The 12,680-nt window shown below is 46.8% G+C and overlaps 1 long non-coding RNA gene across 1 annotated transcript; it reads left to right on the forward strand.

Moving 5' to 3' along the window:
- The first annotated feature begins 846 nt into the window (after positions 1 to 846).
- LOC119087042 lies at positions 847 to 2,721 on the forward strand. Its single transcript, XR_005090480.1, has 2 exons — positions 847 to 948; positions 2,281 to 2,721. It is a non-coding gene; the product is annotated as an uncharacterized LOC119087042 (long non-coding RNA).
- Positions 2,722 to 12,680: the final 9,959 nt, after the last annotated feature.

Consider the following 12,680-nt stretch of genomic DNA (forward strand, 5'->3'; position numbering starts at 1 on the left):
CCACCCCTGGTTTATCCACTGCAGGGGCCCAGTGCCCGCAGGCCTCTCTCTCTCTCTGAAGTGTTTCCGAGGTTCTTTTGCGGCACAGTTATAAGACAGTTGAACATGAGCAGAACGTAAACTGATTGGTGGTGAGGGCTGGGGTGATATTAACTGCTGCCCTCTCTTTTATGCTCAGGGACCTTTAGAAAGGTGGCGTTTGGGGCTGGGGGTGTGCTCAGCGGGTAAAGTCCTTATCTAACACGCTCATGACCAAATCCTGAGGGCCACATAAACCAGGTGCAGTGACACACGTCTGCAGTTGCAGCACTGGGGAAACTGAGGCAGGAGGACTAGATGTTGAAGCTCATCCTTGGCTATGCAAACAGTTAGAGGCCATATATTAAGTGTTTCATCTGCCTACTCACCAATTCTACAGAGAACAGCTCTGTTTATGATGACCAGTGCCTAGAACTGGCCAATGGAAACACTCCCATTTTGGGGTGTTTCAAAAAACTCTACATAGATTTTTAAATGATAACAAGATGTCCCAGATTCTCCCACAACTTTATCTCCCAGAGTCTGAATCCAAAAGATGTCTGAGTACGCCAAGCCTTTCATCCAAGGACAGACATTCTGCTTTGTGTACCTCCTCGTAGTTAGGCCAGACATTGAAGTGCAGTTTCCTTAAATGGGCAGGGGGCTCTCTGGGGGGAAGCTTGTCTCAGATGCCACAGAGCTGGGGGGGATTTCTTTGGGGCTTGTGGTTAGTATCTTCGCAGGCACGGCTCTCTACGCAGTGAGTGTGTGCCTTAAAGGAAACGAGAGACTCGTGTTTCCTGCGATGCTCATTAATAGCAATTAGGCTGACCCATGAGCCTCTCCAGCTAGAGCCTGGCTAATAATTGCCAGAGACACTAGACTCAGAGTTGGGCTCTGCCATTTATCAGCTGATTACGAAGGACTGTGGTAAGTTACTTCGTTTCTCTGACTCTCAATTTTTATCTTCTCTGTTCCCATCAAGGAAAATAATATTTATCTGGGTGGGTTTATGGGGTTTGAATAAAGTGGACTTGTGAAACCTGAAGATAGGATGGCATTAAGTTTATGCTCAATGTTTCTCTTCTCTTCCTTTCTTTTTACTTAATAACGAGCGTACGAAATAATAAATTCAAAGTGAAGCGAGATCTGAGTTTAAAAATATTCTTAGGCCAGGTGTGGTGGTGCACGACTGTAATCCTAGCACTTGGGAGGTAGAGGCAGGAGGATCAGGATTCAAGACCAGCCCGAGTGACATGAGACCCTGTCAAAATAGAGTAAAATATGCGGGGTTGCTTAGTAATAACAGATATTCAAGCCAAATCAAATTCTTGTCTTCATTTTATTTTTTTAAAGAAAAAAAGCTGCTCAAAGTGGGGCACACAATGACATAAGGAACCGGGTGTTAGCCACTTGGCTGCCAAAGGTGCAGCTGGTGTTGTACAGGGAATGCTGTGGAATCGCCAAAGTCTGGTCAACCAGACAAGCATTTGTGAACTGTGAGTATGGTACGGGCATGATAAAGGAAAAGAGCCCACGAGAGCTGAAAACCAGAGAGACGGACGCTGCGAACACCAAGGAGCCATGGATGTAGCATTAGCCAGCCACATCTGCAGCATGGAGCTCAGGAGCACTCTAACCAAGAAAGCCCACAGCTCTGGAGCCTCACTTTGAGGACTCAGGTTATCCCGTTACCACTTCCTGTTGTTATTTTAAAAAAGAGTCAACCCATATGTAAGGCCCCACATGAATTCACATTAGCGCACATGTGTTTATTTCCACTGCCGGCGGTGGTGTGGCTGCAGCGGTTTTGTACGTGTGGAAGGCTATGAGCATCGAAGGGGGAGTGGTACGAATTGAAGGGGTAACAGGTGAAGGAAGAGCAGCCGCCATCAGACCAGGGACTGAAACTGCACTTCTGATGAGTCTGAGGGACCTAGGACAGGATTTGGGAAAGCGGTCCCTCAGTTTCTCCACCCAGATGCCCTAAATAACAACTCAGGCTTGTATCCCAAGGGAGGAGACACGAAGCACAAAGCACTGTACTCTTCTTTAAGACAGTGTGACACTAAGTCCACAAGGACGCCAGGATGATAGTGGCCATAGGGAGCAGACATACCCTGGAGGATAGATAGCTGTTAAAAACTACATCCCTTCAGCCTGTCACATAAACGTGCTGGAGTACATGAAATGACGCCAGCGTGGGGTGATTGTGTATGCCTCCAGCGTTTTTTTTTTTTGTTTGTTCGTTTGTTTTTTCAGACATTTTCTTTCCAATAAGTGGCTCTGGATTCTAAGTGATCTCACTGCTGTGAGAAGACGAGCCTCAGCCCAAGTTGCTCTGGGACAGGATTGTGATGTCAACCTGTCTAGGAGGAGAGATGCTGGGAAGGACCAAGGAGACTCCGTGCCACCTGGGAGGATACAACACCGTCACCGATCCAGACTGAACTCGTCCTCTGAGATGTCTCTACCCAAGGTAGTCACCTGCAGTTCAAATGCCGAGGCTGCTAAAATACGGCTTACTGTAGAAGAGGCTTGCTCACCAACAGAGCTCAGACTCCAGAGGTGACTAGTTGCCGAAGGGGGGGGGGGAAGATGAGCACCAAGCAGCCATGTTCATCAGCATTTTGTGCACACAACCACAAATCTCAAAACGCAAGCATATCTGTGTGGCAAGAAATTAAACCTTGGCAGACACCACCTGCTAGTGTGTGTGTTTTTTCCTCCTGTAACCTTACTATTTGAATATTGATGCAGACGCTTCAGGCTCATTTGCATAAGAGTAGCCGCATTTTATGTAATGTACAGAAATGTGGTGATCCAGGCAAAAAGCACACCATCGTCTAACCAGCAGAGCAGCCTCTGATTAATAAATGATGTATGTACTATTTCAGTAGGAAGTCGATTTGGAGACCTCCTCTAACTAGAATGACTCAGGGTTGCAGACAGATGCTGTATTCTCATCAGGGTTCCCTTCTCAAACTGCACATCACTCAAATCCATACCAGGCAGCCTCCCAGTCTCTTAGAGTTCTAGAGATGGTCTCATCCAAGGGAAGACACACTGATTTCAAGACTGCCAAACTCTTTTTTGAACACATACAGCCCCAGTCTATTGTGAGATACTTTTACACTGTGTGAAGATCTATTGCTGTGATTGGTTTAATTAAGAGCTGAACAGCCAATATCTAGGCAGGGGTTATAGGCAGGACTTCCAGGGACAGAGGGGACTCTGGGAAGAGGAAAAGCCAGGAAACACAGAGAGGAAACAGGGGGTACAATGGAAGAGCTGTAACGCCACATAATAGAACATAGAAAAAATAGAAATGGGTTAATTTAAGTTATAAGAGCTAGTTGGGAACAAGCCTAAGCTATAGGCTGAGCTTTCCTAATTGATAATAAGTCTCCATGTCATTATTTGTGAACTGGTGGCCCAAAGAAAAACACCTGTTTTTGTAGCATCATTTGACAACTATTTTTCCTTATATTCCTCTCTCTCTCTCTCTTTTTTTAAGTTTAAACCACAAATACAAGTGCCAACTAGTTAAACATTTGAGAAAATACTAGCTGAAAAGTAGAAAATACTGACTTATGGCGGGGGCAATCTAACATTTACAGGTAGCACTAATATAAAACTGAAAAAAAAATAGATTGTTTATTTAAAAATGGAAAACGTGTAATCAGTTAACTTTAGCTGGGGCTCAGCTTCTCGTCATCCGGGCCTATACACAGAGAAATGCAAGAGCGGTTGGCTGTGTCAGGCACAGCAGGGCCCCAGCCATGCAGCTGACGGGAGGGGGTGGTGGCTACCGAGGGAGGGGGCTGGGGTACACAAGTGTTTCTCAGAACAGAGCTGAGCATGCCATACAGCCCTCCAAGCACCAAGCGAGTCCTCCGACAAGGGCTGCACCATCTTCTTACCTAATGAAAAGCCTACATTTACAGAACCTCTGAGCATCGCTGCTGCTTCAGCGAGGCCTTGCCAAAATAATCAAGCAGGACGAAGCAAAACAAACAGCCGAGCAACAAGCCTTGTACGCCGCCGCCGCCGTGGGGTCTGATTTACTGCCCATTGCAGACCGGAGGCCGGCCTGCTCGGGCAGGCGGGCGACGTTCAGGAGTCTTCCAAATGCCCACCGATGACATCTGATTCTGCACTCCTCCTGCGGGTATCCGTCCCGCCCGAACCTTATCAGCCCCTCGGTTTTAATCCGTTAGGGAAACCGTAAGGAGATGCATGGAGGGGCCGCTCCCAGTCACGAAGGTGACCAACAAGATTTAGGCCTTTAGCCTGTCTCTAAATCTTCCCGGTGAAAGATGATTTACAATTAGGCTCTGAAACCGTGAGCGCTCCCAAGCCTGGAAAGTTTCAGTCTGAAGGTAGGCATCTTAAATCAAGGCCCAAGACTCTGTCCCACAGAACCCGGTTTTAGAAAACTGGGGCTGTGGGCAGGGGTTTCGTTAATAAATTACAAAGGGTCCATGAGGTACGTGTGAGTGCAGCTGGTGTCGGTTGGGGCACCACCGGATTCCCCACAGCGAACCAGGAAGAGAGGAGGAAAATGGCCATTTAAACACAAAATGGCAGAGTGCGCTAGAAAATTGTCGCATAAAGATCATTTTCCTTAAGGGAAAACAAAATACATTTCTGAGTAATCTGATAAGCTGGAGCAGGAGTGAAGGGTTGTCAGGGCCTTTGAAAGACTTCTCCAGGGTTTGTTGAAAATTAAGGTCAATTTTTACAGCCAGAATTTTCAGATAACTTAAATATTTGACCAGTTTGGATGATGAGTTTTGGGGCCCTCGTGGCCACTAAAGTCTTTGGTTTCCTTCTCTGTATTTAGACAAAACACCTGCCGTTCTGCGGGGTTTGTTTTTGTTTTTGTTTTTAATTTGATGCAACTTTAAACATGTCATCTTTAAATTTTTAAACCTAATGTGAATGGGTATTTTAAAATCCAATGTGTATGGACCTTTTCCCTGCATGTGTGCGTGTGTACCATGTGTGTGCCTTGTGGCCCTGGAGGCCAGAAGAGGAACTGGAACTGGAGTTGTAGACATTGTGAGCCACCATGTGGGTGCTGGGACTCAAACCTGGGTCCTCTGGAAGAGCAGCCAGTGTTCTCTCTGAAGCACCGAGCCACCTCTCCAGCGCTGCATACAGAGATATTGTTTCCACACAATAGGTGAGCACGACGAAGGAAAAATCACAGTGCAAATCCTGGGTTTGAGCTTGTGCTGTGTAACATCAGGCAAGATTCTTCTCGCTGGACTTCATTTTCCTCACCCATGAAACAGTGACACCAAGTGTCTCCAGCAACTCATTCCAGTTGAGAATCCTGAGTTCTCCGCAAAGGAGGGACATGGGACAGAAGAGCCCACATGCATCACCCAGGGCCCTCGCCAGACCTCTGATGAATGACCTGAGACTATGCAACTGACCCTGAATATTCAAACAGAAAACCTGAAGGCTAAATAACCAGGAAACTTAAAAAACACTACACTGATAAACTAGACAGATCAAAATCTTGCAGAGAAATCACGGGAAGAACGCCGTCACACACCGTGATGTGTGCACGAACCCATTTCAGATAGCAAAGGCACACAAGGACAGCAGAACAAGGTGTCACCTGCCTGCAGTCCCAACACTCAAGAGGGCTGAGGATCTCAAGTTCAAGGCCAGCCTCAAACAAATAGACCAGAGGGAGAAAGAAAGAGAGAGGGAGAGAGGCAGGGAGGGGGGGAGAAAGGGGGGGTGGGAGAGAGGAGGGGGGAGGGGGGGAGAGAGAGAGAGAGAGAGAGAGAGAGAGAGAAAGGGAGGGAGAGGAAGAGAGAGAGAGGGCATGTGCACGAGAGTCTAAACACACAAATCACAAGGCAGTCTGACAAAACCAATGCTCTGCTAATCTGTCAGGATTCTTCTAAAGTGTGAATAAACAGTTTCTCACAAAATGAGAGCATCATATTCAAGAACATCATATTCAGAACGTGCCCAGCGCTGAGCCCAGCGGCAGCTCGGACACCAAGCAGGACTCAGAAGACAAAGGTCGTTTCAGTCCCCACTCTGCCGTGGAGAACGGTTGGCATAGAAACCATGTACGTCCAACCATCACTCACGCTGGTGTGCTTGATCTGTAATAGGAAGGGGTGGGACGAGGTGATCTCTCACATTCCTTAGGGATGGTATAGTCTAAAGTTCAACATGGCGAAGCAAAAACATGACTCAGGCAAGTTAGTTGGGACTCAAAGGCAGTTGGAAAAGTGAGCTCCTAGTAATCCCAAGTCATGCAAAGGATCTGAATATCCTTGTAAAGAGCTCGTGAAGGACGAGTTCTTCATGGCTTGCTCCCCACGGTTTGCTCAGCCTGCCTGCTTCTTTATACCACCCAGGATCACCTTCCCAGGGGTGGAACCACCCACAGTGGCCCGGGCCCTCCCATGTCAATCAGTAATCAAGAAAATGGCCCCACAGACTTGCCTACAGGCCAATCTGACGGAGGAATTTTCTCAACTGAGGTTCCGGGGGACTCAGTTAATGTGAGGCTGACAAAAAATTAACCAGCCAAGCAATCAGAGACACTGACCCAACTAGTTAGATCTAATTAGAACTCAACAGAAGTGGTGTTGGGGCCTGTGTATAAGAGAATGGCTGGCTGGGCACAAGGAGGGTGGGGAACAGAGACTGTCCAGAGGAGACAATATTTCATCTCCATGTTGACAGAGGATTAGGAGGATCTCGTTAAGCTAAGAAATACAAGCAAAGGAGTCCAGGTGGATGACTGAAAGGAAAAGGGTTTTATAACGGAGATACGAATGAGCACTACGTCCACCGGGCACAATGTGAGGAGGGTCGTGATCAAGCAATGGCTAGACTCTGAACTGTTGGAGCCAGACAAGGGGAGGGACCGTCTTCACTACCAGCACTTAGGAGGTGGCGTTGGTGGGTGACTGTCTGTCTGATACCACGGTTACCTCCCGAGTGTCAGCACAGATGTGTGTATTGAGCTGGATGCTTTGCAAAGTAAACTAAAGTATACAACATTGACCCCTTCAGAACTTGTTTAGTGTAGTTTGAGGACATCAGCCAGCTTAAAATGACACACTTGTATCTCTGTGTCCCAAAACGGGCAGCAGCATATGTAATCAATTGCCCCATAGACTCTGCCGCTAAAAATCTATTTTGGATCAGGTGTGCAAGTACATGCCTGTAATCCCAGCACTCAGGAAGGAGGCTGAGGCAGGAGGATCACAGTTCAGGGCTAAAAGACTAAGTCTCAGCAATAGCCCTCTTCACTCCATTTTTCTATTTTTGTGTGGTATGTGCATGTGTTTGCATGTGTGTGGATGTCGATGAATGCCCATAGGAGTGTGTGTGCACGCATGTGGAAGCCGAAGTTTAATATTGGGGCTCATCCTTGATCATTCCTTTTCCTCATTCCTGGAGCCAAGGTCTCTCAATCAAAGCCAGAGCTAGCTGACAGGGCTAGTCTCACCAACCAGTTTGCTCTGGGGAATCCCCCGTCTCTACCTTCAGAGGAGTGCCACAAGTTCAAGGCTAACCTGGACTACAAAGTGAGTTTTGAACCCTCTGGGCTATAGAGTGAGATTCCCTCAAAACCAACAAAAATAAGGAAAACAGAAAGATGGTTTGTGGGTAAAAGTGTGTGCAAAGTAAGCCCAAGGACCTGAGTTTGATTCCCGGAACCCACGTAACAAGACAGATGAGATGGTGTACATCTGTGAATCCCAGCACTCCTCCAGACAGACGGAAGTGGAACGGGAGAATCGGCCAGAAGCTCCTGTGCGGGCTAGCCTGGAGGAGCAGAAGCAGGAAGAGAGATCCCATCTCAAACCAGGAAAGGAACTACTCTAGGAAACTTGTCCTCTGACCTTCACGTGCACACCATGGCATGCACTTGCACATACATGTGAATTTTAAAAATTAAAAAAAGTGAACAGCAAGAAGCATGCAATGAAGCTAGCTTTTCTTCCTGCAGCTTTAAGACGTTTCTTCCTTATTTCCACCTTTCCCCAGCACGTGCTTCGAGCTCCCCTCCAGTGGTGGCATATTGCACCCCCTTTTCTGTCACATCTGACTGCCTCTAATTAGACTGGCTGAAATGCCTTTCCACGCCAATCCCCACCACGAGCTCGTCAGCCTGAGCAGCCACTTCTGAACACGGTGGCATGAGGCACACTGTCCTTGCCACGCTCCCGGGGCTTGCTGGCCCAGATCCAGATTCTGAGACTGGAAATTCAATCAGAACCATGCTTTCTTCTTGGAATTTGACCTTATGTTATTTTTAATACACACAGTCCAACAGAAACAAACAGCCATGGACAGGAACCTCACATTCTAAGCACACCATGAGTTGTTACGGAGACTTGCCACTGTGTGTCAGGCAGACCCCTGCTGAAAACCCGCGTGATCCCGAGAGGCTAAAGATCCTGCGAGCATCTTTGCTGTCACAGAGCACAAGCCCCACCCCCGAAGGCAGCAGACTAATGCTAAAGCAGGTGATCTACTCGGAGGGTCTCTGGAGGAGACAGTTCTAGGATGGGAGAGAATCTTGGATCCTAGCCTCCCCAGCCTTTTCACACCTCGTGTGTCCCACAAAGGTCAGACTTCTCCTTACTTATAAAAGGAAAGTAAGGGTGAAAACCAGCACCAAAGCACAGTCGCCCCAGATGTCTCACCTGACCCCTCCACAGTCAAGGCGTCTGGAGCTCATGTCATCCAGTTTCCACCGAGCTGTGGATCCCAATTTAAGACTTAAAAAAAAAAAATGTTGATCTGCTTCACATGCCGTAATTCAGAAGAACAGACAATTTTGTTATTATTTTTTATTTGATTTGATTTTTAGCTCTGGCTGTCCTGGAACTCATGCTGTAGACCAGGCTGGCCTTGAACTCAGAGATCCATCTGCCTCTGCCTCCTGAGAGTGCTGGGACTAAAGGTGTGTACCACCACACCTTGGCCCTTGCGATTTCTTATTTAAGAAGTTATAACCTAGCCTTGCTTTTACACGACAGAACTTTTCATTGGTCTCTTGCCTGATAACATATGAGTGAGTGTGTATAGCACACTTGTGTGTCTCCCTTTAAATTTCTGTGTACCAAGGGAGCCAGTGGTTATAGATCAGTCATAGATTAGTGACAGAGTCCAAGCCCAAGCATCCTGACTGGCGAGTCAGGTGTATTTCCTTTGTTTTCCAATGCGTTCCACCCACTTCAGTCTAAGTGTGTATAGTTTTAGGTGCACAGTCTGCGTGAGAAGGTTTTGGGGACAAAAAGCCTCCCTAAGGAAGGTACAGGGCAGCCTCACAGTTACGTGCCCGCGGTAGCCCCCCTTCTGCTGTCTTTGAGTCTCCGCTGACACCTCCTATGGTGCAGACTCTGACTGGGTCATCTGATCGCTGGTGAGGAAGACTGAATGAAAGAACACGTGGGAACCATTGTGCATCTTGTGCTGTGCAGACCAGATTCCGTGATGGCAAGTCCCAGACTTATTTTTGTGACACTGTGTCCTGAGTGGCATCTCCGTTCTGAGATTGGGTATAGCATGGATGCTAAAGTATAGCTGTGAGTTTGCGTTAAGTGCCTGCGTTTCTTTTCCTTTTCTCATACGCGTTAGCTTCTTAGCTAGAGAATGCAGGTGGAACGGTATCCACCGACCTCAGAACACTGTTGTGTGAACAGGAAAAGTACCCAGAACCGTATTTATTAACATAGAATGTGTCTGAAAAAATGTTAATTCTCAGCCGGGCGGTGGTGGCGCACGCCTTTAATCCCAGCACTCCGGAGGCAGAGGCAGGCGGATCTCTGTGAGTTCGGGGCCAGCCTGGGCTACCAAGTGAGTTCCAGGAAAGGTGCAAAGCTACACAGAGAAACCCTGTCTCAGAAAAAAAAAATGTTACTCGGTGGAGACGGCTGTCTGAGGACCTGAGTTTAAATTTCAGCAGTCAATAAAGGCTTGACATGGCGGTGCATACAGGAAAGCCCGCATGCACTAGGAGGTGACAAAGGATGGCCCAAGGGGCCTGCTGCTCCACCAGCCGAGCTAGTTGCTAAGCTCCGGGTTCAGTGAGACTGTCTCAGAAAATAAGGTGCAGGGTGACAGAGGAAAACATCCAACATTGACCTCTGGTCCACACAACCACAGCACAAACACTCCGCACATGTACACACAAAGATGCAAGGAACGTTTTTAAGAGGCAAGTGATTGGTTAAAGAGCACATAGCTTAAAAAAAAAAATCTCTAAACAGGGGGAACATATATTTAACATGTTTTGCCCAAAACTTACAAATGTTCACTTTAGAATGGTACAAAATAAAGACATGTTCTCTAAACATACATTAGTATCTTCAATATAATATGCTGGATAGAGCTTTGTAGAGATTGCTATAGGATCACAGAGAGAGGGATTTCAGAGTTCACCTTTAACCCTAGGAAGCAATGATATCTAACTTGGATCCTAAAATGACCGGTAATTAGCTAAGCAGAGATCTATAGGGAGGGGTGTCTTGGAAGAGGAAACATAAGCAAAAGGCGACTGACCGGTCCAGGCCCGGGAAGATGGCTCAGCAGGTCAAGGAACCCGCTGCCGAGCCAGATGACTCAAGTTTGACCTCTGCGACACACATGGTGGAAGGAGAAAACTGACTCTTGCCATTTGTCTTCTAATCTCTGCATATGTACCAGGACACACATGTGTGTGCACACATACAATAAAGAAACTGAGTGGTAAGACCAGAGATTTGACAGGAAAGAGCTTGGCATTTTAGTCAGTCGGCAGTGTGGGCTTGTTTTGTTTTGTTTTTGTTTGTTTGTTTGGGTTTGGGGGGGTGTTTGGCTACACGTATGTCTGTGTGCCACATGAATGCCTGGTGCCCTCAGAGGCCAGAAGAGGGCATCAGATCTCCTGGAACTAGAGTTACAGATGATTATGAGCTGCCATGTGGATACTAGAGCTGGAAGCCTGGTCCTTTGGAGGAACAGCCACAGCTCCTAACTGCTGAGCCATCTCCAACCTCCTCTGAGGAGGTTTTAGATGTCTTAGGCAGGTTGTTCTAAATATAGCACGGACGACACAGGAAGTGGCAGGCTGAAAGAGGTGCAGGAGACTGGCTATCTACGTGAAAGGCGAGGATACAGGTTCACAGTAGAGATGGAGAGGCTTGTCCTTAAGCTGTGTCCACAGGACACTCACAAAACCTGTAAAACTGCCAAAAATATTTAGTAAGGCGTGGCAGGTGTGACGAAGCATGCCTGTAGTCCCAGCACTCTGGAGGCTGGGGCAGGAACACTGTAAGTTTGAGGCTAGCCCAGGCTACCTGACAAGTCTCTCTTAAAAGCTCAGTGGTGGCGTGCTGGCCTAGCATGTGCTAGACCCTGGATTCCTTCCTTAGTACCAAACAGAAGAGGACAAATATTCCACAGTGGCAACATCTTCAAAGCCCAGTAATATGCTGCCAGCTTGCCAAGTCAGTTCAGAGAAGATTTTCTAGTTGTTGGTGACTTTCTTGCCTACCACACTGGAGACACAGACACATACAGAGACACACAGAGACACACACACACACACACACACACAGAGAGAGAGAGAGAGAGAGAGAGAGAGAGAGAGAGAGAGAGAGAGAGAGAGAGAACACGAACGTGTCCTGTGACTTTAAGACACTTGGAGGTGGTACCTTTTCTTATATTTATGTAACAACACATAGCCCAATCTTGGATATTAGGCATGCTATACTTGTTGATTTGTGGAGCTTAGCTATATTAATATGCCACAATCTTATGATTCTGGCCCTAACATTGCTTACTATTTGGCACAGCCATATCTGAATGGAATGGCAGAAGTCATAAAGCCAGCACAGCAGCTTGACAAAGATCCAGCAAAGCTGAGCCGCATGATGGCCGCCATGTCACCTTTGGTTTTATCTCCACCTGTTGGATACTTGGGAAACTTTTAATATTTGTACAATTTGGGGTATTGGATTGATGCGAAATTTCTTATGAATCATTTATGCCTTCTCCAAAGAGTATTGCTTTTAAGTTTCCCCAGAAAAGTCCTGAACATACCATCTCCCTCGCACTATTAGGAAGATATCCTTATCTACTTGAAGGTCTTCCTTATGCCTTGGAGGTTGTGACACATAAAGAAGCCAGAGGCCTCATTTTTAGGCTATGAGACATTCTTGAAACATCTGTCCCTGTACTTACTCAGGAACAAGATATTCAAAACAAAGGAAACTTTAAAAGGTCAACAAGATTCAGTGGGCTAGAGGAGATGGCCACAGTTCAGATTACAAACCTCTTTCCACTGTACACTCAGACAGTTATGTGGCATATATAGCAACACAGTTAGATTAACTGAAGATACCTCTGCCCTACATAGAGACTTATCCTGATGGGCAAAGAATGATGTAGAAAAATGATAAAAGTATGAGATGTCAGGACCTCCCTTTCTTAGAATAGTTAGCACATGCAGAGTCCCATTAATGTCATATGACCAAGGAACAACAAAGTGCCAGGATTAAACATACAGACAAATTCTATAAAGATGTAAATGTGAACATTGATTGTATTATACCAGAATTTGAATAATAACTACAGCAGCTTTAGCCTGAGGATTTTTCCTGGGCACTCTGACCACTAAGAGA

Source organism: Peromyscus leucopus, chromosome 8b (assembly GCF_004664715.2).
Source record: "Peromyscus leucopus breed LL Stock chromosome 8b, UCI_PerLeu_2.1, whole genome shotgun sequence".
NCBI classification, from domain to species: Eukaryota; Metazoa; Chordata; class Mammalia; order Rodentia; family Cricetidae; genus Peromyscus; species Peromyscus leucopus.